At 44.8% G+C, this 27,171-nt stretch overlaps 10 non-coding genes and 1 pseudogene across 10 annotated transcripts; all 11 read right to left on the bottom strand.

Moving 5' to 3' along the window:
* Nucleotides 1-869: 869 nt before the first annotated feature.
* LOC130302218 (U2 spliceosomal RNA) lies at nucleotides 870-1,060 on the bottom strand. The gene has a single exon (XR_008852509.1). It is a non-coding gene; the product is annotated as a U2 spliceosomal RNA (small nuclear RNA).
* A 2,089-nt stretch (nucleotides 1,061-3,149) lies between these two features.
* On the bottom strand, nucleotides 3,150-3,340 carry LOC130302217 (U2 spliceosomal RNA). The gene has a single exon (XR_008852508.1). It is a non-coding gene; the product is annotated as a U2 spliceosomal RNA (small nuclear RNA).
* Nucleotides 3,341-5,416: 2,076 nt separating this feature from the next.
* On the bottom strand, nucleotides 5,417-5,607 carry LOC130302216 (U2 spliceosomal RNA). Its single transcript, XR_008852507.1, has one exon. It is a non-coding gene; the product is annotated as a U2 spliceosomal RNA (small nuclear RNA).
* A 2,098-nt stretch (nucleotides 5,608-7,705) lies between these two features.
* Nucleotides 7,706-7,896, bottom strand: LOC130302214 (U2 spliceosomal RNA). Its single transcript, XR_008852505.1, has one exon. It is a non-coding gene; the product is annotated as a U2 spliceosomal RNA (small nuclear RNA).
* Nucleotides 7,897-9,997: 2,101 nt separating this feature from the next.
* On the bottom strand, nucleotides 9,998-10,188 carry LOC130302213 (U2 spliceosomal RNA). The gene has a single exon (XR_008852504.1). It is a non-coding gene; the product is annotated as a U2 spliceosomal RNA (small nuclear RNA).
* Nucleotides 10,189-12,276: 2,088 nt separating this feature from the next.
* On the bottom strand, nucleotides 12,277-12,467 carry LOC130302212 (U2 spliceosomal RNA). Its single transcript, XR_008852502.1, has one exon. It is a non-coding gene; the product is annotated as a U2 spliceosomal RNA (small nuclear RNA).
* Nucleotides 12,468-14,554: 2,087 nt separating this feature from the next.
* Nucleotides 14,555-14,745, bottom strand: LOC130302211 (U2 spliceosomal RNA). Its single transcript, XR_008852501.1, has one exon. It is a non-coding gene; the product is annotated as a U2 spliceosomal RNA (small nuclear RNA).
* A 2,086-nt stretch (nucleotides 14,746-16,831) lies between these two features.
* Nucleotides 16,832-17,022, bottom strand: LOC130302210 (U2 spliceosomal RNA). The gene has a single exon (XR_008852500.1). It is a non-coding gene; the product is annotated as a U2 spliceosomal RNA (small nuclear RNA).
* A 2,089-nt stretch (nucleotides 17,023-19,111) lies between these two features.
* LOC130302209 (U2 spliceosomal RNA) lies at nucleotides 19,112-19,302 on the bottom strand. Its single transcript, XR_008852499.1, has one exon. It is a non-coding gene; the product is annotated as a U2 spliceosomal RNA (small nuclear RNA).
* A 2,087-nt stretch (nucleotides 19,303-21,389) lies between these two features.
* LOC130302207 (U2 spliceosomal RNA) lies at nucleotides 21,390-21,580 on the bottom strand. Its single transcript, XR_008852498.1, has one exon. It is a non-coding gene; the product is annotated as a U2 spliceosomal RNA (small nuclear RNA).
* Nucleotides 21,581-23,659: 2,079 nt separating this feature from the next.
* Nucleotides 23,660-23,869, bottom strand: LOC130302237 (U2 spliceosomal RNA; annotated as a pseudogene).
* Between the last annotated feature and the right edge of the window lie 3,302 nt (nucleotides 23,870-27,171).

Raw genomic sequence — 27,171 nt, 5'->3', positions numbered from 1 at the left:
TAGCTTCTAGAGCATTTTTACAACATTATACATAGGTGCTGAATACATAAAAAGCGACTGTTCAGCGACAGACAAGTCGCATCGGCTGAAAGTAGGCCAGAATGTCAGTCCATGTTGGAGCAGGTTTAGATACAGTCTAAAGCATAGATCTCAAAGTCTGTGCACAGAATTTAGCAAGGGCCTCGCACCTTCTGATGCATCAGGTAGGTGCACAATAGCATAGCCTAACCCTCTGTACTTTGGTCTATATTGATGCGGGACATAGACAGCCAGCTGATGACCAATCCATTAGTGCAATGGATGGCTGGAAGCATTTGTCTTTGCCTTTGCAATACCACAGAAGCAATGCATGGTCAATGTACAGCAATGACACACCTGTGTGAACAGCCAGGAGACCCCCCCCCCCATGTTATGTTACATAGTTACATAGTTAGTACGGTCGAAAAAAGACATATGTCCATCAAGTTCAACCAGGGAATTAAGGGGTAGGGGTGTGGCGCGATATTGGGGAAGGGATGAGATTTTATATTTCTTCATAAGCATTAATCTTATTTTGTCAATTAGGAACATTCAGCACCCACCCGCTATCAAGGCAGCTGCCTATCATGTCATGCCCTACCTGCACAGGTGTGCTGGCTACTCAAATGATCCAATTAAGGAGGCCATTTAGTCAGCAGCAGCAGAAGTCCTGTGCCTGGACGCTCCAACAGGGGCCAGACACAAGCAGAAGCAGAAGCAGCAGAAGCAGCAGCAGCACCACCTTTTGTTTTTTGGCTGCAGCAGCAGCAAGGCCCACAGGGCTGGCTAGCTGGCTAGCCAGCAAGCAGGTAGCAATGAAAGTAGGAATCTTTCTTTTTAACCCTGTAAGGGGGTGGTGCACTGTACCCGAAGATACTGCCATATCGGGTCAATGCATAGGGCGACGGAAGCAAGCTTCGAAATCGGCCCCCGTTCTCAAAAATCCATTTAATATATGGTCCCCAGATAGGGGACGTATCAGATATTAAACTGATAAGAACAGATACTACACTTGATCTTAGCCAAAAGGCCGAGAAGCGATAACCGTGAAAGGGGCGGGCCCAACAAGGTCCCCTTCATGGGCACTATCACTGCTTGCTGTCAGGGAGGCTGCCAGACAATTTTCCATGCACACTCTGGGCTGGGGGGCAGTCAACCACCAGTACACACAGCAGAACCTAAACCCATACCATTATTGCTAAGCAGCAAGACAGGGGCCCATTGCACTCCCACGGGGCCTTTTTAAATGCAATCCATAACCCGGATTTGCCAGGAACCCTTCTTACTCCTCCTACTTGCATGTGACACTGGGCTAAGGATCTGCATAGGAAACACACACACAAGCACACACCTACCTTTGTTGCCTGCAGATGCCTCCTTGGCTGTCCCCAAACGGTATCAAACCAACACCCACGGGAAGCTGTAAGCATAGAGGACATGCCTGCACCCCATTGGACTTACCTGTGTGGGTTAAATCCGGGTTATTTGACAACCTATGGCGGTGATGGTTCTGCTCAGGCAGAGCAGTGCTGATGCTCCTCATAAAGCTGTCGCTGCTGTGAAGGTTCTAGGTGACATCACAAATCCCTATGGTTACATACACAACAAAGCTGGGTTGTTGTTGTTTACACTCTGCAAGGCCTGTGGAAGTGAGTGACATCATAGCACTGTAGTTCTGAGGGTTCAAGATGGATGCAACAATCTCCTGTTGCTTCTATGAAGGCCGTAATAGACGACATCACCAAACAGCTCCATAGTCACATACACAGCAAAGGAGAGATGTTGTTTACACCTAGTGATGTCAGTGGTATTGAGTGACATCACAGCACAGTGCTAAGGCTCCTGGGCCTGGACACAGCAGTGGCTGCAATATCTCAACGGAGAATACGTTTATATCTATGTGTGTGTGTGCGCATATATATATATATATATATATATATATATATATATATATATATATATTTCTCCGCCGAAATCACTTTTAAACCCATTTCCACCTTTTTTTCCCTTCTCTTCCTCTTACTTTTTTTTCACGTTTTTTTACGTTTTTCTCCTTTTCGCCTCTTTTCTGGGCGTATTATTCTTCTTTTTCTTCTTTTTTTTCGTCTAATGCATACCCCATCAGTGCAGCAATGCTTATTCAATACCGCCAGCAGATGGAGACACTGGGGGATAATTTTCTAAGGATTTATACTGATTTTTCCTGTCTGAATTTGTCGCACAGAAAGTTGCAGGCCAAATATGTGTGACATTTCTGCGACTTTAGCTTCTAGAGCATTTTTACAACATTATACATAGGTGCTGAATACATAAAAAGCGACTGTTCAGCGACAGACAAGTCGCATCGGCTGAAAGTAGGCCAGAATGTCAGTCCATGTTGGAGCAGGTTTAGATACAGTCTAAAGCATAGATCTCAAAGTCTGTGCACAGAATTTAGCAAGGGCCTCGCACCTTCTGATGCATCAGGTAGGTGCACAATAGCATAGCCTAACCCTCTGTACTTTGGTCTATATTGATGCGGGACATAGACAGCCAGCTGATGACCAATCCATTAGTGCAATGGATGGCTGGAAGCATTTGTCTTTGCCTTTGCAATACCACAGAAGCAATGCATGGTCAATGTACAGCAATGACACACCTGTGTGAACAGCCAGGAGACCCCCCCCCCATGTTATGTTACATAGTTACATAGTTAGTACGGTCGAAAAAAGACATATGTCCATCAAGTTCAACCAGGGAATTAAGGGGTAGGGGTGTGGCGCGATATTGGGGAAGGGATGAGATTTTATATTTCTTCATAAGCATTAATCTTATTTTGTCAATTAGGAACATTCAGCACCCACCCGCTATCAAGGCAGCTGCCTATCATGTCATGCCCTACCTGCACAGGTGTGCTGGCTACTCAAATGATCCAATTAAGGAGGCCATTTAGTCAGCAGCAGCAGAAGTCCTGTGCCTGGACGCTCCAACAGGGGCCAGACACAAGCAGAAGCAGAAGCAGCAGAAGCAGCAGCAGCACCACCTTTTGTTTTTTGGCTGCAGCAGCAGCAAGGCCCACAGGGCTGGCTAGCTGGCTAGCCAGCAAGCAGGTAGCAATGAAAGTAGGAATCTTTCTTTTTAACCCTGTAAGGGGGTGGTGCACTGTACCCGAAGATACTGCCATATCGGGTCAATGCATAGGGCGACGGAAGCAAGCTTCGAAATCGGCCCCCGTTCTCAAAAATCCATTTAATATATGGTCCCCAGATAGGGGACGTATCAGATATTAAACTGATAAGAACAGATACTACACTTGATCTTAGCCAAAAGGCCGAGAAGCGATAACCGTGAAAGGGGCGGGCCCAACAAGGTCCCCTTCATGGGCACTATCACTGCTTGCTGTCAGGGAGGCTGCCAGACAATTTTCCATGCACACTCTGGGCTGGGGGGCAGTCAACCACCAGTACACACAGCAGAACCTAAACCCATACCATTATTGCTAAGCAGCAAGACAGGGGCCCATTGCACTCCCACGGGGCCTTTTTAAATGCAATCCATAACCTGGATTTGCCAGGAACCCTTCTTACTCCTCCTACTTGCATGTGACACTGGGCTTAGGATCTGCATAGGAAACACACACACAAGCACACACCTACCTTTGTTGCCTGCAGATGCCTCCTTGGCTGTCCCCAAACGGTATCAAACCAACACCCACGGGAAGCTGTAAGCATAGAGGACATGCCTGCACCCCATTGGACTTACCTGTGTGGGTTAAATCCGGGTTATTTGACAACCTATGGCGGTGATGGTTCTGCTCAGGCAGAGCAGTGCTGATGCTCCTCATAAAGCTGTCGCTGCTGTGAAGGTTCTAGGTGACATCACAAATCCCTATGGTTACATACACAACAAAGCTGGGTTGTTGTTGTTTACACTCTGCAAGGCCTGTGGAAGTGAGTGACATCATAGCACTGTAGTTCTGAGGGTTCAAGATGGATGCAACAATCTCCTGTTGCTTCTATGAAGGCCGTAATAGACGACATCACCAAACAGCTCCATAGTCACATACACAGCAAAGGAGAGATGTTGTTTACACCTAGTGATGTCAGTGGTATTGAGTGACATCACAGCACAGTGCTAAGGCTCCTGGGCCTGGACACAGCAGCGGCTGCAATATCTCAACGGAGAATACGTTTATATCTATGTGTGTGTGTGCGCATATATATATATATATATATATATATATATATATTTCTCCGCCGAAATCACTTTTAAACCCATTTCCACCTTTTTTTCCCTTCTCTTCCTCTTACTTTTTTTTCACGTTTTTTTACGTTTTTCTCCTTTTCGCCTCTTTTCTGGGCGTATTATTCTTCTTTTTCTTCTTTTTTTTCGTCTAATGCATACCCCATCAGTGCAGCAATGCTTATTCAATACCGCCAGCAGATGGAGACACTGGGGGATAATTTTCTAAGGATTTATACTGATTTTTCCTGTCTGAATTTGTCGCACAGAAAGTTGCAGGCCAAATATGTGTGACATTTCTGCGACTTTAGCTTCTAGAGCATTTTTACAACATTATACATAGGTGCTGAATACATAAAAAGCGACTGTTCAGCGACAGACAAGTCGCATCGGCTGAAAGTAGGCCAGAATGTCAGTCCATGTTGGAGCAGGTTTAGATACAGTCTAAAGCATAGATCTCAAAGTCTGTGCACAGAATTTAGCAAGGGCCTCGCACCTTCTGATGCATCAGGTAGGTGCACAATAGCATAGCCTAACCCTCTGTACTTTGGTCTATATTGATGCGGGACATAGACAGCCAGCTGATGACCAATCCATTAGTGCAATGGATGGCTGGAAGCATTTGTCTTTGCCTTTGCAATACCACAGAAGCAATGCATGGTCAATGTACAGCAATGACACACCTGTGTGAACAGCCAGGAGACCCCCCCCCCCATGTTATGTTACATAGTTACATAGTTAGTACGGTCGAAAAAAGACATATGTCCATCAAGTTCAACCAGGGAATTAAGGGGTAGGGGTGTGGCGCGATATTGGGGAAGGGATGAGATTTTATATTTCTTCATAAGCATTAATCTTATTTTGTCAATTAGGAACATTCAGCACCCACCCGCTATCAAGGCAGCTGCCTATCATGTCATGCCCTACCTGCACAGGTGTGCTGGCTACTCAAATGATCCAATTAAGGAGGCCATTTAGTCAGCAGCAGCAGAAGTCCTGTGCCTGGACGCTCCAAAAGGGGCCAGACACAAGCAGAAGCAGAAGCAGCAGAAGCAGCAGCAGCACCACCTTTTGTTTTTTGGCTGCAGCAGCAGCAAGGCCCACAGGGCTGGCTAGCTGGCTAGCCAGCAAGCAGGTAGCAATGAAAGTAGGAATCTTTCTTTTTAACCCTGTAAGGGGGTGGTGCACTGTACCCGAAGATACTGCCATATCGGGTCAATGCATAGGGCGACGGAAGCAAGCTTCGAAATCGGCCCCCGTTCTCAAAAATCCATTTAATATATGGTCCCCAGATAGGGGACGTATCAGATATTAAACTGATAAGAACAGATACTACACTTGATCTTAGCCAAAAGGCCGAGAAGCGATAACCGTGAAAGGGGCGGGCCCAACAAGGTCCCCTTCATGGGCACTATCACTGCTTGCTGTCAGGGAGGCTGCCAGACAATTTTCCATGCACACTCTGGGCTGGGGGGCAGTCAACCACCAGTACACACAGCAGAACCTAAACCCATACCATTATTGCTAAGCAGCAAGACAGGGGCCCATTGCACTCCCACGGGGCCTTTTTAAATGCAATCCATAACCCGGATTTGCCAGGAACCCTTCTTACTCCTCCTACTTGCATGTGACACTGGGCTTAGGATCTGCATAGGAAACACACACACAAGCACACACCTACCTTTGTTGCCTGCAGATGCCTCCTTGGCTGTCCCCAAACGGTATCAAACCAACACCCACGGGAAGCTGTAAGCATAGAGGACATGCCTGCACCCCATTGGACTTACCTGTGTGGGTTAAATCCGGGTTATTTGACAACCTATGGCGGTGATGGTTCTGCTCAGGCAGAGCAGTGCTGATGCTCCTCATAAAGCTGTCGCTGCTGTGAAGGTTCTAGGTGACATCACAAATCCCTATGGTTACATACACAACAAAGCTGGGTTGTTGTTGTTTACACTCTGCAAGGCCTGTGGAAGTGAGTGACATCATAGCACTGTAGTTCTGAGGGTTCAAGATGGATGCAACAATCTCCTGTTGCTTCTATGAAGGCCGTAATAGACGACATCACCAAACAGCTCCATAGTCACATACACAGCAAAGGAGAGATGTTGTTTACACCTAGTGATGTCAGTGGTATTGAGTGACATCACAGCACAGTGCTAAGGCTCCTGGGCCTGGACACAGCAGCGGCTGCAATATCTCAACGGAGAATACGTTTATATCTATGTGTGTGTGTGCGCATATATATATATATATATATATATATATATATATATATATATATATATATATATTTCTCCGCCGAAATCACTTTTAAACCCATTTCCACCTTTTTTTCCCTTCTCTTCCTCTTACTTTTTTTTCACGTTTTTTTACGTTTTTCTCCTTTTCGCCTCTTTTCTGGGCGTATTATTCTTCTTTTTCTTCTTTTTTTTCGTCTAATGCATACCCCATCAGTGCAGCAATGCTTATTCAATACCGCCAGCAGATGGAGACACTGGGGGATAATTTTCTAAGGATTTATACTGATTTTTCCTGTCTGAATTTGTCGCACAGAAAGTTGCAGGCCAAATATGTGTGACATTTCTGCGACTTTAGCTTCTAGAGCATTTTTACAACATTATACATAGGTGCTGAATACATAAAAAGCGACTGTTCAGCGACAGACAAGTCGCATCGGCTGAAAGTAGGCCAGAATGTCAGTCCATGTTGGAGCAGGTTTAGATACAGTCTAAAGCATAGATCTCAAAGTCTGTGCACAGAATTTAGCAAGGGCCTCGCACCTTCTGATGCATCAGGTAGGTGCACAATAGCATAGCCTAACCCTCTGTACTTTGGTCTATATTGATGCGGGACATAGACAGCCAGCTGATGACCAATCCATTAGTGCAATGGATGGCTGGAAGCATTTGTCTTTGCCTTTGCAATACCACAGAAGCAATGCATGGTCAATGTACAGCAATGACACACCTGTGTGAACAGCCAGGAGACCCCCCCCCCCCCATGTTATGTTACATAGTTACATAGTTAGTACGGTCGAAAAAAGACATATGTCCATCAAGTTCAACCAGGGAATTAAGGGGTAGGGGTGTGGCGCGATATTGGGGAAGGGATGAGATTTTATATTTCTTCATAAGCATTAATCTTATTTTGTCAATTAGGAACATTCAGCACCCACCCGCTATCAAGGCAGCTGCCTATCATGTCATGTCCTACCTGCACAGGTGTGCTGGCTACTCAAATGATCCAATTAAGGAGGCCATTTAGTCAGCAGCAGCAGAAGTCCTGTGCCTGGACGCTCCAACAGAGGCCAGACACAAGCAGAAGCAGAAGCAGCAGAAGCAGCAGCAGCACCACCTTTTGTTTTTTGGCTGCAGCAGCAGCAAGGCCCACAGGGCTGGCTAGCTGGCTAGCCAGCAAGCAGGTAGCAATGAAAGTAGGAATCTTTCTTTTTAACCCTGTAAGGGGGTGGTGCACTGTACCCGAAGATACTGCCATATCGGGTCAATGCATAGGGCGACGGAAGCAAGCTTCGAAATCGGCCCCCGTTCTCAAAAATCCATTTAATATATGGTCCCCAGATAGGGGACGTATCAGATATTAAACTGATAAGAACAGATACTACACTTGATCTTAGCCAAAAGGCCGAGAAGCGATAACCGTGAAAGGGGCGGGCCCAACAAGGTCCCCTTCATGGGCACTATCACTGCTTGCTGTCAGGGAGGCTGCCAGACAATTTTCCATGCACACTCTGGGCTGGGGGGCAGTCAACCACCAGTACACACAGCAGAACCTAAACCCATACCATTATTGCTAAGCAGCAAGACAGGGGCCCATTGCACTCCCACGGGGCCTTTTTAAATGCAATCCATAACCCGGATTTGCCAGGAACCCTTCTTACTCCTCCTACTTGCATGTGACACTGGGCTTAGGATCTGCATAGGAAACACACACACAAGCACACACCTACCTTTGTTGCCTGCAGATGCCTCCTTGGCTGTCCCCAAACAGTATCAAACCAACACCCACGGGAAGCTGTAAGCATAGAGGACATGCCTGCACCCCATTGGACTTACCTGTGTGGGTTAAATCCGGGTTATTTGACAACCTATGGCGGTGATGGTTCTGCTCAGGCAGAGCAGTGCTGATGCTCCTCATAAAGCTGTCGCTGCTGTGAAGGTTCTAGGTGACATCACAAATCCCTATGGTTACATACACAACAAAGCTGGGTTGTTGTTGTTTACACTCTGCAAGGCCTGTGGAAGTGAGTGACATCATAGCACTGTAGTTCTGAGGGTTCAAGATGGATGCAACAATCTCCTGTTGCTTCTATGAAGGCCGTAATAGACGACATCACCAAACAGCTCCATAGTCACATACACAGCAAAGGAGAGATGTTGTTTACACCTAGTGATGTCAGTGGTATTGAGTGACATCACAGCACAGTGCTAAGGCTCCTGGGCCTGGACACAGCAGCGGCTGCAATATCTCAACGGAGAATACGTTTATATCTATGTGTGTGTGTGCGCATATATATATATATATATATATATATATATATATATATATATATATATATATATATTTCTCCGCCGAAATCACTTTTAAACCCATTTCCACCTTTTTTTCCCTTCTCTTCCTCTTACTTTTTTTTCACGTTTTTTTACGTTTTTCTCCTTTTCGCCTCTTTTCTGGGCGTATTATTCTTCTTTTTCTTCTTTTTTTTCGTCTAATGCATACCCCATCAGTGCAGCAATGCTTATTCAATACCGCCAGCAGATGGAGACACTGGGGGATAATTTTCTAAGGATTTATACTGATTTTTCCTGTCTGAATTTGTCGCACAGAAAGTTGCAGGCCAAATATGTGTGACATTTCTGCGACTTTAGCTTCTAGAGCATTTTTACAACATTATACATAGGTGCTGAATACATAAAAAGCGACTGTTCAGCGACAGACAAGTCGCATCGGCTGAAAGTAGGCCAGAATGTCAGTCCATGTTGGAGCAGGTTTAGATACAGTCTAAAGCATAGATCTCAAAGTCTGTGCACAGAATTTAGCAAGGGCCTCGCACCTTCTGATGCATCAGGTAGGTGCACAATAGCATAGCCTAACCCTCTGTACTTTGGTCTATATTGATGCGGGACATAGACAGCCAGCTGATGACCAATCCATTAGTGCAATGGATGGCTGGAAGCATTTGTCTTTGCCTTTGCAATACCACAGAAGCAATGCATGGTCAATGTACAGCAATGACACACCTGTGTGAACAGCCAGGAGACCCCCCCCCCCCCCATGTTATGTTACATAGTTACATAGTTAGTACGGTCGAAAAAAGACATATGTCCATCAAGTTCAACCAGGGAATTAAGGGGTAGGGGTGTGGCGCGATATTGGGGAAGGGATGAGATTTTATATTTCTTCATAAGCATTAATCTTATTTTGTCAATTAGGAACATTCAGCACCCACCCGCTATCAAGGCAGCTGCCTATCATGTCATGCCCTACCTGCACAGGTGTGCTGGCTACTCAAATGATCCAATTAAGGAGGCCATTTAGTCAGCAGCAGCAGAAGTCCTGTGCCTGGACGCTCCAACAGGGGCCAGACACAAGCAGAAGCAGAAGCAGCAGAAGCAGCAGCAGCACCACCTTTTGTTTTTTGGCTGCAGCAGCAGCAAGGCCCACAGGGCTGGCTAGCTAGCTAGCCAGCAAGCAGGTAGCAATGAAAGTAGGAATCTTTCTTTTTAACCCTGTAAGGGGGTGGTGCACTGTACCCGAAGATACTGCCATATCGGGTCAATGCATAGGGCGACGGAAGCAAGCTTCGAAATCGGCCCCCGTTCTCAAAAATCCATTTAATATATGGTCCCCAGATAGGGGACGTATCAGATATTAAACTGATAAGAACAGATACTACACTTGATCTTAGCCAAAAGGCCGAGAAGCGATAACCGTGAAAGGGGCGGGCCCAACAAGGTCCCCTTCATGGGCACTATCACTGCTTGCTGTCAGGGAGGCTGCCAGACAATTTTCCATGCACACTCTGGGCTGGGGGGCAGTCAACCACCAGTACACACAGCAGAACCTAAACCCATACCATTATTGCTAAGCAGCAAGACAGGGGCCCATTGCACTCCCACGGGGCCTTTTTAAATGCAATCCATAACCCGGATTTGCCAGGAACCCTTCTTACTCCTCCTACTTGCATGTGACACTGGGCTTAGGATCTGCATAGGAAACACACACACAAGCACACACCTACCTTTGTTGCCTGCAGATGCCTCCTTGGCTGTCCCCAAACGGTATCAAACCAACACCCACGGGAAGCTGTAAGCATAGAGGACATGCCTGCACCCCATTGGACTTACCTGTGTGGGTTAAATCCGGGTTATTTGACAACCTATGGCGGTGATGGTTCTGCTCAGGCAGAGCAGTGCTGATGCTCCTCATAAAGCTGTCGCTGCTGTGAAGGTTCTAGGTGACATCACAAATCCCTATGGTTACATACACAACAAAGCTGGGTTGTTGTTGTTTACACTCTGCAAGGCCTGTGGAAGTGAGTGACATCATAGCACTGTAGTTCTGAGGGTTCAAGATGGATGCAACAATCTCCTGTTGCTTCTATGAAGGCCGTAATAGACGACATCACCAAACAGCTCCATAGTCACATACACAGCAAAGGAGAGATGTTGTTTACACCTAGTGATGTCAGTGGTATTGAGTGACATCACAGCACAGTGCTAAGGCTCCTGGGCCTGGACACAGCAGCGGCTGCAATATCTCAACGGAGAATACGTTTATATCTATGTGTGTGTGTGCGCATATATATATATATATATATATATATATATATATATATATATTTCTCCGCCGAAATCACTTTTAAACCCATTTCCACCTTTTTTTCCCTTCTCTTCCTCTTACTTTTTTTTCACGTTTTTTTACGTTTTTCTCCTTTTCGCCTCTTTTCTGGGCGTATTATTCTTCTTTTTCTTCTTTTTTTTCGTCTAATGCATACCCCATCAGTGCAGCAATGCTTATTCAATACCGCCAGCAGATGGAGACACTGGGGGATAATTTTCTAAGGATTTATACTGATTTTTCCTGTCTGAATTTGTCGCACAGAAAGTTGCAGGCCAAATATGTGTGACATTTCTGCGACTTTAGCTTCTAGAGCATTTTTACAACATTATACATAGGTGCTGAATACATAAAAAGCGACTGTTCAGCGACAGACAAGTCGCATCGGCTGAAAGTAGGCCAGAATGTCAGTCCATGTTGGAGCAGGTTTAGATACAGTCTAAAGCATAGATCTCAAAGTCTGTGCACAGAATTTAGCAAGGGCCTCGCACCTTCTGATGCATCAGGTAGGTGCACAATAGCATAGCCTAACCCTCTGTACTTTGGTCTATATTGATGCGGGACATAGACAGCCAGCTGATGACCAATCCATTAGTGCAATGGATGGCTGGAAGCATTTGTCTTTGCCTTTGCAATACCACAGAAGCAATGCATGGTCAATGTACAGCAATGACACACCTGTGTGAACAGCCAGGAGACCCCCCCCCCCCCCCATGTTATGTTACATAGTTACATAGTTAGTACGGTCGAAAAAAGACATATGTCCATCAAGTTCAACCAGGGAATTAAGGGGTAGGGGTGTGGCGCGATATTGGGGAAGGGATGAGATTTTATATTTCTTCATAAGCATTAATCTTATTTTGTCAATTAGGAACATTCAGCACCCACCCGCTATCAAGGCAGCTGCCTATCATGTCATGCCCTACCTGCACAGGTGTGCTGGCTACTCAAATGATCCAATTAAGGAGGCCATTTAGTCAGCAGCAGCAGAAGTCCTGTGCCTGGACGCTCCAACAGGGGCCAGACACAAGCAGAAGCAGAAGCAGCAGAAGCAGCAGCAGCACCACCTTTTGTTTTTTGGCTGCAGCAGCAGCAAGGCCCACAGGGCTGGCTAGCTAGCTAGCCAGCAAGCAGGTAGCAATGAAAGTAGGAATCTTTCTTTTTAACCCTGTAAGGGGGTGGTGCACTGTACCCGAAGATACTGCCATATCGGGTCAATGCATAGGGCGACGGAAGCAAGCTTCGAAATCGGCCCCCGTTCTCAAAAATCCATTTAATATATGGTCCCCAGATAGGGGACGTATCAGATATTAAACTGATAAGAACAGATACTACACTTGATCTTAGCCAAAAGGCCGAGAAGCGATAACCGTGAAAGGGGCGGGCCCAACAAGGTCCCCTTCATGGGCACTATCACTGCTTGCTGTCAGGGAGGCTGCCAGACAATTTTCCATGCACACTCTGGGCTGGGGGGCAGTCAACCACCAGTACACACAGCAGAACCTAAACCCATACCATTATTGCTAAGCAGCAAGACAGGGGCCCATTGCACTCCCACGGGGCCTTTTTAAATGCAATCCATAACCCGGATTTGCCAGGAACCCTTCTTACTCCTCCTACTTGCATGTGACACTGGGCTTAGGATCTGCATAGGAAACACACACACAAGCACACACCTACCTTTGTTGCCTGCAGATGCCTCCTTGGCTGTCCCCAAACGGTATCAAACCAACACCCACGGGAAGCTGTAAGCATAGAGGACATGCCTGCACCCCATTGGACTTACCTGTGTGGGTTAAATCCGGGTTATTTGACAACCTATGGCGGTGATGGTTCTGCTCAGGCAGAGCAGTGCTGATGCTCCTCATAAAGCTGTCGCTGCTGTGAAGGTTCTAGGTGACATCACAAATCCCTATGGTTACATACACAACAAAGCTGGGTTGTTGTTGTTTACACTCTGCAAGGCCTGTGGAAGTGAGTGACATCATAGCACTGTAGTTCTGAGGGTTCAAGATGGATGCAACAATCTCCTGTTGCTTCTATGAAGGCCGTAATAGACGACATCACCAAACAGCTCCATAGTCACATACACAGCAAAGGAGAGATGTTGTTTACACCTAGTGATGTCAGTGGTATTGAGTGACATCACAGCACAGTGCTAAGGCTCCTGGGCCTGGACACAGCAGCGGCTGCAATATCTCAACGGAGAATACGTTTATATCTATTGTGTGTGTGTGCGCATATATATATATATATATATATATATATATATATATATATATTTCTCCGCCGAAATCACTTTTAAACCCATTTCCACCTTTTTTTCCCTTCTCTTCCTCTTACTTTTTTTTCACGTTTTTTTACGTTTTTCTCCTTTTCGCCTCTTTTCTGGGCGTATTATTCTTCTTTTTCTTCTTTTTTTTCGTCTAATGCATACCCCATCAGTGCAGCAATGCTTATTCAATACCGCCAGCAGATGGAGACACTGGGGGATAATTTTCTAAGGATTTATACTGATTTTTCCTGTCTGAATTTGTCGCACAGAAAGTTGCAGGCCAAATATGTGTGACATTTCTGCGACTTTAGCTTCTAGAGCATTTTTACAACATTATACATAGGTGCTGAATACATAAAAAGCGACTGTTCAGCGACAGACAAGTCGCATCGGCTGAAAGTAGGCCAGAATGTCAGTCCATGTTGGAGCAGGTTTAGATACAGTCTAAAGCATAGATCTCAAAGTCTGTGCACAGAATTTAGCAAGGGCCTCGCACCTTCTGATGCATCAGGTAGGTGCACAATAGCATAGCCTAACCCTCTGTACTTTGGTCTATATTGATGCGGGACATAGACAGCCAGCTGATGACCAATCCATTAGTGCAATGGATGGCTGGAAGCATTTGTCTTTGCCTTTGCAATACCACAGAAGCAATGCATGGTCAATGTACAGCAATGACACACCTGTGTGAACAGCCAGGAGACCCCCCCCCCCCCATGTTATGTTACATAGTTACATAGTTAGTACGGTCGAAAAAAGACATATGTCCATCAAGTTCAACCAGGGAATTAAGGGGTAGGGGTGTGGCGCGATATTGGGGAAGGGATGAGATTTTATATTTCTTCATAAGCATTAATCTTATTTTGTCAATTAGGAACATTCAGCACCCACCCGCTATCAAGGCAGCTGCCTATCATGTCATGCCCTACCTGCACAGGTGTGCTGGCTACTCAAATGATCCAATTAAGGAGGCCATTTAGTCAGCAGCAGCAGAAGTCCTGTGCCTGGACGCTCCAACAGGGGCCAGACACAAGCAGAAGCAGAAGCAGCAGAAGCAGCAGCAGCACCACCTTTTGTTTTTTGGCTGCAGCAGCAGCAAGGCCCACAGGGCTGGCTAGCTGGCTAGCCAGCAAGCAGGTAGCAATGAAAGTAGGAATCTTTCTTTTTAACCCTGTAAGGGGGTGGTGCACTGTACCCGAAGATACTGCCATATCGGGTCAATGCATAGGGCGACGGAAGCAAGCTTCGAAATCGGCCCCCGTTCTCAAAAATCCATTTAATATATGGTCCCCAGATAGGGGACGTATCAGATATTAAACTGATAAGAACAGATACTACACTTGATCTTAGCCAAAAGGCCGAGAAGCGATAACCGTGAAAGGGGCGGGCCCAACAAGGTCCCCTTCATGGGCACTATCACTGCTTGCTGTCAGGGAGGCTGCCAGACAATTTTCCATGCACACTCTGGGCTGGGGGGCAGTCAACCACCAGTACACACAGCAGAACCTAAACCCATACCATTATTGCTAAGCAGCAAGACAGGGGCCCATTGCACTCCCACGGGGCCTTTTTAAATGCAATCCATAACCCGGATTTGCCAGGAACCCTTCTTACTCCTCCTACTTGCATGTGACACTGGGCTTAGGATCTGCATAGGAAACACACACACAAGCACACACCTACCTTTGTTGCCTGCAGATGCCTCCTTGGCTGTCCCCAAACGGTATCAAACCAACACCCACGGGAAGCTGTAAGCATAGAGGACATGCCTGCACCCCATTGGACTTACCTGTGTGGGTTAAATCCGGGTTATTTGACAACCTATGGCGGTGATGGTTCTGCTCAGGCAGAGCAGTGCTGATGCTCCTCATAAAGCTGTCGCTGCTGTGAAGGTTCTAGGTGACATCACAAATCCCTATGGTTACATACACAACAAAGCTGGGTTGTTGTTGTTTACACTCTGCAAGGCCTGTGGAAGTGAGTGACATCATAGCACTGTAGTTCTGAGGGTTCTAGATGGATGCAACAATCTCCTGTTGCTTCTATGAAGGCCGTAATAGACGACATCACCAAACAGCTCCATAGTCACATACACAGCAAAGGAGAGATGTTGTTTACACCTAGTGATGTCAGTGGTATTGAGTGACATCACAGCACAGTGCTAAGGCTCCTGGGCCTGGACACAGCAGCGGCTGCAATATCTCAACGGAGAATACGTTTATATCTATGTGTGTGTGTGCGCATATATATATATATATATATATATATATATATATATATATATATTTCTCCGCCGAAATCACTTTTAAACCCATTTCCACCTTTTTTTCCCTTCTCTTCCTCTTACTTTTTTTTCACGTTTTTTTACGTTTTTCTCCTTTTCGCCTCTTTTCTGGGCGTATTATTCTTCTTTTTCTTCTTTTTTTTCGTCTAATGCATACCCCATCAGTGCAGCAATGCTTATTCAATACCGCCAGCAGATGGAGACACTGGGGGATAATTTTCTAAGGATTTATACTGATTTTTCCTGTCTGAATTTGTCGCACAGAAAGTTGCAGGCCAAATATGTGTGACATTTCTGCGACTTTAGCTTCTAGAGCATTTTTACAACATTATACATAGGTGCTGAATACATAAAAAGCGACTGTTCAGCGACAGACAAGTCGCATCGGCTGAAAGTAGGCCAGAATGTCAGTCCATGTTGGAGCAGGTTTAGATACAGTCTAAAGCATAGATCTCAAAGTCTGTGCACAGAATTTAGCAAGGGCCTCGCACCTTCTGATGCATCAGGTAGGTGCACAATAGCATAGCCTAACCCTCTGTACTTTGGTCTATATTGATGCGGGACATAGACAGCCAGCTGATGACCAATCCATTAGTGCAATGGATGGCTGGAAGCATTTGTCTTTGCCTTTGCAATACCACAGAAGCAATGCATGGTCAATGTACAGCAATGACACACCTGTGTGAACAGCCAGGAGACCCCCCCCCCCATGTTATGTTACATAGTTACATAGTTAGTACGGTCGAAAAAAGACATATGTCCATCAAGTTCAACCAGGGAATTAAGGGGTAGGGGTGTGGCGCGATATTGGGGAAGGGATGAGATTTTATATTTCTTCATAAGCATTAATCTTATTTTGTCAATTAGGAACATTCAGCACCCACCCGCTATCAAGGCAGCTGCCTATCATGTCATGCCCTACCTGCACAGGTGTGCTGGCTACTCAAATGATCCAATTAAGGAGGCCATTTAGTCAGCAGCAGCAGAAGTCCTGTGCCTGGACGCTCCAACAGGGGCCAGACACAAGCAGAAGCAGAAGCAGCAGAAGCAGCAGCAGCACCACCTTTTGTTTTTTGGCTGCAGCAGCAGCAAGGCCCACAGGGCTGGCTAGCTGGCTAGCCAGCAAGCAGGTAGCAATGAAAGTAGGAATCTTTCTTTTTAACCCTGTAAGGGGGTGGTGCACTGTACCCGAAGATACTGCCATATCGGGTCAATGCATAGGGCGACGGAAGCAAGCTTCGAAATCGGCCCCCGTTCTCAAAAATCCATTTAATATATGGTCCCCAGATAGGGGACGTATCAGATATTAAACTGATAAGAACAGATACTACACTTGATCTTAGCCAAAAGGCCGAGAAGCGATAACCGTGAAAGGGGCGGGCCCAACAAGGTCCCCTTCATGGGCACTATCACTGCTTGCTGTCAGGGAGGCTGCCAGACAATTTTCCATGCACACTCTGGGCTGGGGGGCAGTCAACCACCAGTACACACAGCAGAACCTAAACCCATACCATTATTGCTAAGCAGCAAGACAGGGGCCCATTGCACTCCCACGGGGCCTTTTTAAATGCAATCCATAACCCGGATTTGCCAGGAACCCTTCTTACTCCTCCTACTTGCATGTGACACTGGGCTTAGGATCTGCATAGGAAACACACACACAAGCACACACCTACCTTTGTTGCCTGCAGATGCCTCCTTGGCTGTCCCCAAACGGTATCAAACCAACACCCACGGGAAGCTGTAAGCATAGAGGACATGCCTGCACCCCATTGGACTTACCTGTGTGGGTTAAATCCGGGTTATTTGACAACCTATGGCGGTGATGGTTCTGCTCAGGCAGAGCAGTGCTGATGCTCCTCATAAAGCTGTCGCTGCTGTGAAGGTTCTAGGTGACATCACAAATCCCTATGGTTACATACACAACAAAGCTGGGTTGTTGTTGTTTACACTCTGCAAGGCCTGTGGAAGTGAGTGACATCATAGCACTGTAGTTCTGAGGGTTCAAGATGGATGCAACAATCTCCTGTTGCTTCTATGAAGGCCGTAATAGACGACATCACCAAACAGCTCCATAGTCACATACACAGCAAAGGAGAGATGTTGTTTACACCTAGTGATGTCAGTGGTATTGAGTGACATCACAGCACAGTGCTAAGGCTCCTGGGCCTGGACACAGCAGCGGCTGCAATATCTCAACGGAGAATACGTTTATATCTATGTGTGTGTGTGCGCATATATATATATATATATATATATATATATATATATATATATATTTCTCCGCCGAAATCACTTTTAAACCCATTTCCACCTTTTTTTCCCTTCTCTTCCTCTTACTTTTTTTTCACGTTTTTTTACGTTTTTCTCCTTTTCGCCTCTTTTCTGGGCGTATTATTCTTCTTTTTCTTCTTTTTTTTCGTCTAATGCATACCCCATCAGTGCAGCAATGCTTATTCAATACCGCCAGCAGATGGAGACACTGGGGGATAATTTTCTAAGGATTTATACTGATTTTTCCTGTCTGAATTTGTCGCACAGAAAGTTGCAGGCCAAATATGTGTGACATTTCTGCGACTTTAGCTTCTAGAGCATTTTTACAACATTATACATAGGTGCTGAATACATAAAAAGCGACTGTTCAGCGACAGACAAGTCGCATCGGCTGAAAGTAGGCCAGAATGTCAGTCCATGTTGGAGCAGGTTTAGATACAGTCTAAAGCATAGATCTCAAAGTCTGTGCACAGAATTTAGCAAGGGCCTCGCACCTTCTGATGCATCAGGTAGGTGCACAATAGCATAGCCTAACCCTCTGTACTTTGGTCTATATTGATGCGGGACATAGACAGCCAGCTGATGACCAATCCATTAGTGCAATGGATGGCTGGAAGCATTTGTCTTTGCCTTTGCAATACCACAGAAGCAATGCATGGTCAATGTACAGCAATGACACACCTGTGTGAACAGCCAGGAGACCCCCCCCCCCCCCATGTTATGTTACATAGTTACATAGTTAGTACGGTCGAAAAAAGACATATGTCCATCAAGTTCAACCAGGGAATTAAGGGGTAGGGGTGTGGCGCGATATTGGGGAAGGGATGAGATTTTATATTTCTTCATAAGCATTAATCTTATTTTGTCAATTAGGAACATTCAGCACCCACCCGCTATCAAGGCAGCTGCCTATCATGTCATGCCCTACCTGCACAGGTGTGCTGGCTACTCAAATGATCCAATTAAGGAGGCCATTTAGTCAGCAGCAGCAGAAGTCCTGTGCCTGGACGCTCCAACAGGGGCCAGACACAAGCAGAAGCAGAAGCAGCAGAAGCAGCAGCAGCACCACCTTTTGTTTTTTGGCTGCAGCAGCAGCAAGGCCCACAGGGCTGGCTAGCTGGCTAGCCAGCAAGCAGGTAGCAATGAAAGTAGGAATCTTTCTTTTTAACCCTGTAAGGGGGTGGTGCACTGTACCCGAAGATACTGCCATATCGGGTCAATGCATAGGGCGACGGAAGCAAGCTTCGAAATCGGCCCCCGTTCTCAAAAATCCATTTAATATATGGTCCCCAGATAGGGGACGTATCAGATATTAAACTGATAAGAACAGATACTACACTTGATCTTAGCCAAAAGGCCGAGAAGCGATAACCGTGAAAGGGGCGGGCCCAACAAGGTCCCCTTCATGGGCACTATCACTGCTTGCTGTCAGGGAGGCTGCCAGACAATTTTCCATGCACACTCTGGGCTGGGGGGCAGTCAACCACCAGTACACACAGCAGAACCTAAACCCATACCATTATTGCTAAGCAGCAAGACAGGGGCCCATTGCACTCCCACGGGGCCTTTTTAAATGCAATCCATAACCCGGATTTGCCAGGAACCCTTCTTACTCCTCCTACTTGCATGTGACACTGGGCTTAGGATCTGCATAGGAAACACACACACAAGCACACACCTACCTTTGTTGCCTGCAGATGCCTCCTTGGCTGTCCCCAAACGGTATCAAACCAACACCCACGGGAAGCTGTAAGCATAGAGGACATGCCTGCACCCCATTGGACTTACCTGTGTGGGTTAAATCCGGGTTATTTGACAACCTATGGCGGTGATGGTTCTGCTCAGGCAGAGCAGTGCTGATGCTCCTCATAAAGCTGTCGCTGCTGTGAAGGTTCTAGGTGACATCACAAATCCCTATGGTTACATACACAACAAAGCTGGGTTGTTGTTGTTTACACTCTGCAAGGCCTGTGGAAGTGAGTGACATCATAGCACTGTAGTTCTGAGGGTTCAAGATGGATGCAACAATCTCCTGTTGCTTCTATGAAGGCCGTAATAGACGACATCACCAAACAGCTCCATAGTCACATACACAGCAAAGGAGAGATGTTGTTTACACCTAGTGATGTCAGTGGTATTGAGTGACATCACAGCACAGTGCTAAGGCTCCTGGGCCTGGACACAGCAGCGGCTGCAATATCTCAACGGAGAATACGTTTATATCTATGTGTGTGTGTGCGCATATATATATATATATATATATATATATATATATATATATATATCTCCGCCGAAATCACTTTTAAACCCATTTCCACCTTTTTTTCCCTTCTCTTCCTCTTACTTTTTTTTCACGTTTTTTTACGTTTTTCTCCTTTTCGCCTCTTTTCTGGGCGTATTATTCTTCTTTTTCTTCTTTTTTTTCGTCTAATGCATACCCCATCAGTGCAGCAATGCTTATTCAATACCGCCAGCAGATGGAGACACTGGGGGATAATTTTCTAAGGATTTATACTGATTTTTCCTGTCTGAATTTGTCGCACAGAAAGTTGCAGGCCAAATATGTGTGACATTTCTGCGACTTTAGCTTCTAGAGCATTTTTACAACATTATACATAGGTGCTGAATACATAAAAAGCGACTGTTCAGCGACAGACAAGTCGCATCGGCTGAAAGTAGGCCAGAATGTCAGTCCATGTTGGAGCAGGTTTAGATACAGTCTAAAGCATAGATCTCAAAGTCTGTGCACAGAATTTAGCAAGGGCCTCGCACCTTCTGATGCATCAGGTAGGTGCACAATAGCATAGCCTAACCCTCTGTACTTTGGTCTATATTGATGCGGGACATAGACAGCCAGCTGATGACCAATCCATTAGTGCAATGGATGGCTGGAAGCATTTGTCTTTGCCTTTGCAATACCACAGAAGCAATGCATGGTCAATGTACAGCAATGACACACCTGTGTGAACAGCCAGGAGACCCCCCCCCCCCCCATGTTATGTTACATAGTTACATAGTTAGTACGGTCGAAAAAAGACATATGTCCATCAAGTTCAACCAGGGAATTAAGGGGTAGGGGTGTGGCGCGATATTGGGGAAGGGATGAGATTTTATATTTCTTCATAAGCATTAATCTTATTTTGTCAATTAGGAACATTCAGCACCCACCCGCTATCAAGGCAGCTGCCTATCATGTCATGCCCTACCTGCACAGGTGTGCTGGCTACTCAAATGATCCAATTAAGGAGGCCATTTAGTCAGCAGCAGCAGAAGTCCTGTGCCTGGACGCTCCAACAGGGGCCAGACACAAGCAGAAGCAGAAGCAGCAGAAGCAGCAGCAGCACCACCTTTTGTTTTTTGGCTGCAGCAGCAGCAAGGCCCACAGGGCTGGCTAGCTGGCTAGCCAGCAAGCAGGTAGCAATGAAAGTAGGAATCTTTCTTTTTAACCCTGTAAGGGGGTGGTGCACTGTACCCGAAGATACTGCCATATCGGGTCAATGCATAGGGCGACGGAAGCAAGCTTCGAAATCGGCCCCCGTTCTCAAAAATCCATTTAATATATGGTCCCCAGATAGGGGACGTATCAGATATTAAACTGATAAGAACAGATACTACACTTGATCTTAGCCAAAAGGCCGAGAAGCGATAACCGTGAAAGGGGCGGGCCCAACAAGGTCCCCTTCATGGGCACTATCACTGCTTGCTGTCAGGGAGGCTGCCAGACAATTTTCCATGCACACTCTGGGCTGGGGGGCAGTCAACCACCAGTACACACAGCAGAACCTAAACCCATACCATTATTGCTAAGCAGCAAGACAGGGGCCCATTGCACTCCCACGGGGCCTTTTTAAATGCAATCCATAACCCGGATTTGCCAGGAACCCTTCTTACTCCTCCTACTTGCATGTGACACTGGGCTTAGGATCTGCATAGGAAACACACACACAAGCACACACCTACCTTTGTTGCCTGCAGATGCCTCCTTGGCTGTCCCCAAACGGTATCAAACCAACACCCACGGGAAGCTGTAAGCATAGAGGACATGCCTGCACCCCATTGGACTTACCTGTGTGGGTTAAATCCGGGTTATTTGACAACCTATGGCGGTGATGGTTCTGCTCAGGCAGAGCAGTGCTGATGCTCCTCATAAAGCTGTCGCTGCTGTGAAGGTTCTAGGTGACATCACAAATCCCTATGGTTACATACACAACAAAGCTGGGTTGTTGTTGTTTACACTCTGCAAGGCCTGTGGAAGTGAGTGACATCATAGCACTGTAGTTCTGAGGGTTCAAGATGGATGCAACAATCTCCTGTTGCTTCTATGAAGGCCGTAATAGACGACATCACCAAACAGCTCCATAGTCACATACACAGCAAAGGAGAGATGTTGTTTACACCTAGTGATGTCAGTGGTATTGAGTGACATCACAGCACAGTGCTAAGGCTCCTGGGCCTGGACACAGCAGCGGCTGCAATATCTCAACGGAGAATACGTTTATATCTATGTGTGTGTGTGCGCATATATATATATATATATATATATATATATATATATATATATATATTTCTCCGCCGAAATCACTTTTAAACCCATTTCCACCTTTTTTTCCCTTCTCTTCCTCTTACTTTTTTTTCACGTTTTTTTACGTTTTTCTCCTTTTCGCCTCTTTTCTGGGCGTATTATTCTTCTTTTTCTTCTTTTTTTTCGTCTAATGCATACCCCATCAGTGCAGCAATGCTTATTCAATACCGCCAGCAGATGGAGACACTGGGGGATAATTTTCTAAGGATTTATACTGATTTTTCCTGTCTGAATTTGTCGCACAGAAAGTTGCAGGCCAAATATGTGTGACATTTCTGCGACTTTAGCTTCTAGAGCATTTTTACAACATTATACATAGGTGCTGAATACATAAAAAGCGACTGTTCAGCGACAGACAAGTCGCATCGGCTGAAAGTAGGCCAGAATGTCAGTCCATGTTGGAGCAGGTTTAGATACAGTCTAAAGCATAGATCTCAAAGTCTGTGCACAGAATTTAGCAAGGGCCTCGCACCTTCTGATGCATCAGGTAGGTGCACAATAGCATAGCCTAACCCTCTGTACTTTGGTCTATATTGATGCGGGACATAGACAGCCAGCTGATGACCAATCCATTAGTGCAATGGATGGCTGGAAGCATTTGTCTTTGCCTTTGCAATACCACAGAAGCAATGCATGGTCAATGTACAGCAATGACACACCTGTGTGAACAGCCAGGAGACCCCCCCCCCATGTTATGTTACATAGTTAGTACGGTCGAAAAAAGACATATGTCCATCAAGTTCAACCAGGGAATTAAGGGGTAGGGGTGTGGCGCGATATTGGGGAAGGGATGAGATTTTATATTTCTTCATAAGCATTAATCTTATTTTGTCAATTAGGAACATTCAGCACCCACCCGCTATCAAGGCAGCTGCCTATCATGTCATGCCCTACCTGCACAGGTGTGCTGGCTACTCAAATGATCCAATTAAGGAGGCCATTTAGTCAGCAGCAGCAGAAGTCCTGTGCCTGGACGCTCCAACAGGGGCCAGACACAAGCAGAAGCAGAAGCAGCAGAAGCAGCAGCAGCACCACCTTTTGTTTTTTGGCTGCAGCAGCAGCAAGGCCCACAGGGCTGGCTAGCTGGCTAGCCAGCAAGCAGGTAGCAATGAAAGTAGGAATCTTTCTTTTTAACCCTGTAAGGGGGTGGTGCACTGTACCCGAAGATACTGCCATATCGGGTCAATGCATAGGGCGACGGAAGCAAGCTTCGAAATCGGCCCCCGTTCTCAAAAATCCATTTAATATATGGTCCCCAGATAGGGGACGTATCAGATATTAAACTGATAAGAACAGATTTTTTTTTTTTTTTTAACTTGACTACCCTTACGGGGGCAACTTTATTAAAAATTAAATAATGTTAACAAAGTTGTGCAAATATGTCAATAAATACAGTTACATATAAATAACATATTTACAACATATTAAAACATAAAATGGGCACTTGGTGGCTTTACAAGATAGAATTCCATTCTTTTAAAAACCATTTTCTAGATAAAAGCGGAAATCTCTTCTTGTCTAAAAGATAGTACTGGTACATTTCATAAAAACAGATAGATAAAATGTCCTTCACAGATAAAACCTCATGCTTGAACAATAAAATATTCCTGGCCTTCCACAGAGCTGCCTTCACACAGTTTATGATCTTCCATGCAATAGTCTCTTGAGTCCGTGTTGGGCATTCCAGGCAACCATAAAAAACCACTGCAATATTTAAGTCTTTTAGTCCAGTTATCCTTTTTACCAGAGGGAGTATCTTTGTCCATATTTTCTGCGAGTAAAAACAAGTCCATATTAGATGGTGCACGGTCTCCTCTTGTCGGCATCCCTCCCTCGGGCCGGTTGCAGAGTTGGATAATCCTCTTCGGTGCTGGAATGCCCGGCATGGAAGACACTCGTGTGCGCAGCTCCAGGCCAGGTCCTTCTGTGAATTAAAAAGATAATTAATACTCAACATCTTCCAAATCTGTATACACTTCTGTTCGTTAAAATTTTTGATGGGAGTCACGGTACTGGTTTCTTTTATTTCCTTTAGTAGTTTTTTGCTATTGCACAGATCCTGAACCCTTTTACCTTTAAAATTATATAAGTTTAAAATTTTTCCTAAAATCATGTATTGAGGGGGTAAATTCAAAGAATAAGGGCAACTTAAAACTGTAGAAAACCAGCCGTTCCTCCGCATAAAATAACCAGTATTAAAACGAACAAAATAAGACCAGTAGCTATCTTTAAAAACAGTAGTAAAACACATGCTAAAAAACTTTATTAAAAGGAAAGCTTTAAAATCTGGAAAATCCTTACCGCCCCTGGAGTTCGGTTTTATCACAATTTGTCTCTTTAATTTTTCGCTCTTAGAACTCCAAAAGAAAGTAAAACAAGCTTTTGTTATTTTCTTTAGAACCATTTCGGGGGGTGGGAAAACCAGACTTAAATACAATAAAATAGGTAAAAGCACCATTTTTGTAATTAAAACCTTCCCTTCCATTGTAAGTTCTCGCATGTTCCACATACATATTTTCTTATTTATTTTTTGAGCCACCAAGTCCCAGCTATTAAAACCATTATTAGACTCGTCAAAGGAGACACCTAAAATCTGCACCGACTCAGACACAGGGACGGGCACATCATACACAGGCATTCCGCCTATGTTTAAAATGTTACTTTTGTTAAAATTGACTTTAAAACCGGAGGCACAATTAAAATATTGAATCTGTTTTAGCGTCTTCTGAAGCGATGGGGTGTCCCTGCAAAACACCGCAACATCGTCCATGTACCCCACTACCTTCGCCTCTAGTCCCCCTCCTCCTGGCAGGGGGACTCCATGGATCTGCTTATCCTTTCGTATTGTACATAAAAGAGGCTCTATTGCGCAAATGAAGAGTAGTGGGGACAAGGGACACCCCTGCTTCACTCCGGAATTTAAAATCACGCCCTGTGTCTTAAAACCATTTACTAAAATTTTACTAGTACAGTTATCATAAAAAGCTCTAAGAGACAATAAAAAGCCATCAGGTATACCCATTTTCTCTAAAACCTTAAAAAGATAAAAATGTGACACCCTGTCGAAAGCTTTTTCAAAATCTATGGATAAAACCGCCAGCTTTCCTTTTCTTAATTTGGTGTCGCTAATTACATCCTTTAAAAGGTTTAGGTTCTCCCATAAACTCCTCCCAGGCACCCCACAGACTTGGTTTGTATGAATTATTTTATGGATTACGTTCTTTAAGCGGTTAGCACACAGTTTCGCCATTATTTTATAGTCGCAGTTCAGAAGGGTGATTGGTCTCCAGTTTTTGAGTTCCGACCGGTCTCCCTTTTTGAATAGCAGGGAGACATCACCCTTCTTCCATGAGCCTGGGAGGATTTTAGACTTAAAGACTTCCGTAAAAAGGGAGAACAAATCTTCTTTTAAAATACCATAAAAAGTAACATAAAATTCAATGGGTATACCATCCGGCCCAGGCACTTTACCTGTTTTAAAACTCTTGACGGTCTCTAAAATCTCCTGCTCTGAAATATTCTGCAATAAAAAAGACTGTGAGACAGGATCTAAAAAATTGGTGATCTCCTTTAACGAGTCATTCATAAAACATTCATCAATGTGTTTTACATTAAAAAGATCAGTATAAAACTCTTGCACCTTTATTAAAATACCCTGTACATCATTCACTCCTTCAATGTTTTCTATTAACCTTCTATTTTCATGTATTTTCTTAAAAAAATACCTGGAGCAGGTCTCGTTTTCCTCAAGATGCTGTATTCGAGACCTAAAGATAATTTCTTTTCCTTTCTGCTCCAGGCACTTAGTTATTTCTTTTTTAAGATCATGTACCTCCTTCTCCACCTCCATCCCATGTGCTCTGAATTTGTACAGGGTTTGCAGACGAGTATTTAGGATATTATAAAATTCACGTTTTTCTTTAGCTTTCCTAACCCCAACACGGATAAAAAATTCTTTTATTTTTAGTTTCATTTTTTCCCACCAGATACTGGTGGGAGTGTTGGGGTCTTTTACTCGTCTGCATTCCTTGTAAAAGGTGATAAAATCTGATAAAACCTGCGGATCTTCTAAAAGGGACACGTTTAACTTCCAGGCATTCCTACCAGTTCTCCTTTTAAAATCACTTTTAACTTTAAAATACAATAATTTATGGTCAGAAAAAACATTGGTAAAAAGATCACAATTAAAAGGCAGTACTTGATAAGAACAAAAAATAAAATCTATCCTGGAGCTACAGCTTGCATTGCTCCAGGTAACACCGTCTTCCTCTGGTACGTTAAAATTACATTTTTTAAAAACATCAGTGAGATTAAAATCTAAAATCAAGTTTTTTAACATAAAAGACGTCTTATCATAGTTCCTACTCACTGCGTTCGAAAAACGGCGTTCTCCCCTTAAAATACAATTAAAATCACCTGATAAAACAAGAGGACTAGAATTGTTAATAAAAAGGGGTAAAATCTCCAACATTTTTATTCTTTCATTCTTATCAGGAGAACCATAAAAATTTAAAAACTGCCATTTAATACCATTAATAAAAGCGCTGACCAATAAAATTCTGCCTGGTAAAATTTCGTTAAAACTCTCAATTAAAACGTTCCCTTTAAAAAGTATGGCGACCCCTGCTGATCTGGACTCATTTGATCCAGACCAGA

This window comes from Hyla sarda, unplaced genomic scaffold (genome assembly GCF_029499605.1).
Source record: "Hyla sarda isolate aHylSar1 unplaced genomic scaffold, aHylSar1.hap1 scaffold_1156, whole genome shotgun sequence".
In the NCBI taxonomy this organism is placed as follows: domain Eukaryota; kingdom Metazoa; phylum Chordata; class Amphibia; order Anura; family Hylidae; genus Hyla; species Hyla sarda.
Note: the sequence above shows the minus strand (reverse complement) of the source record. Positions and strands in the feature narration are given on the sequence as shown.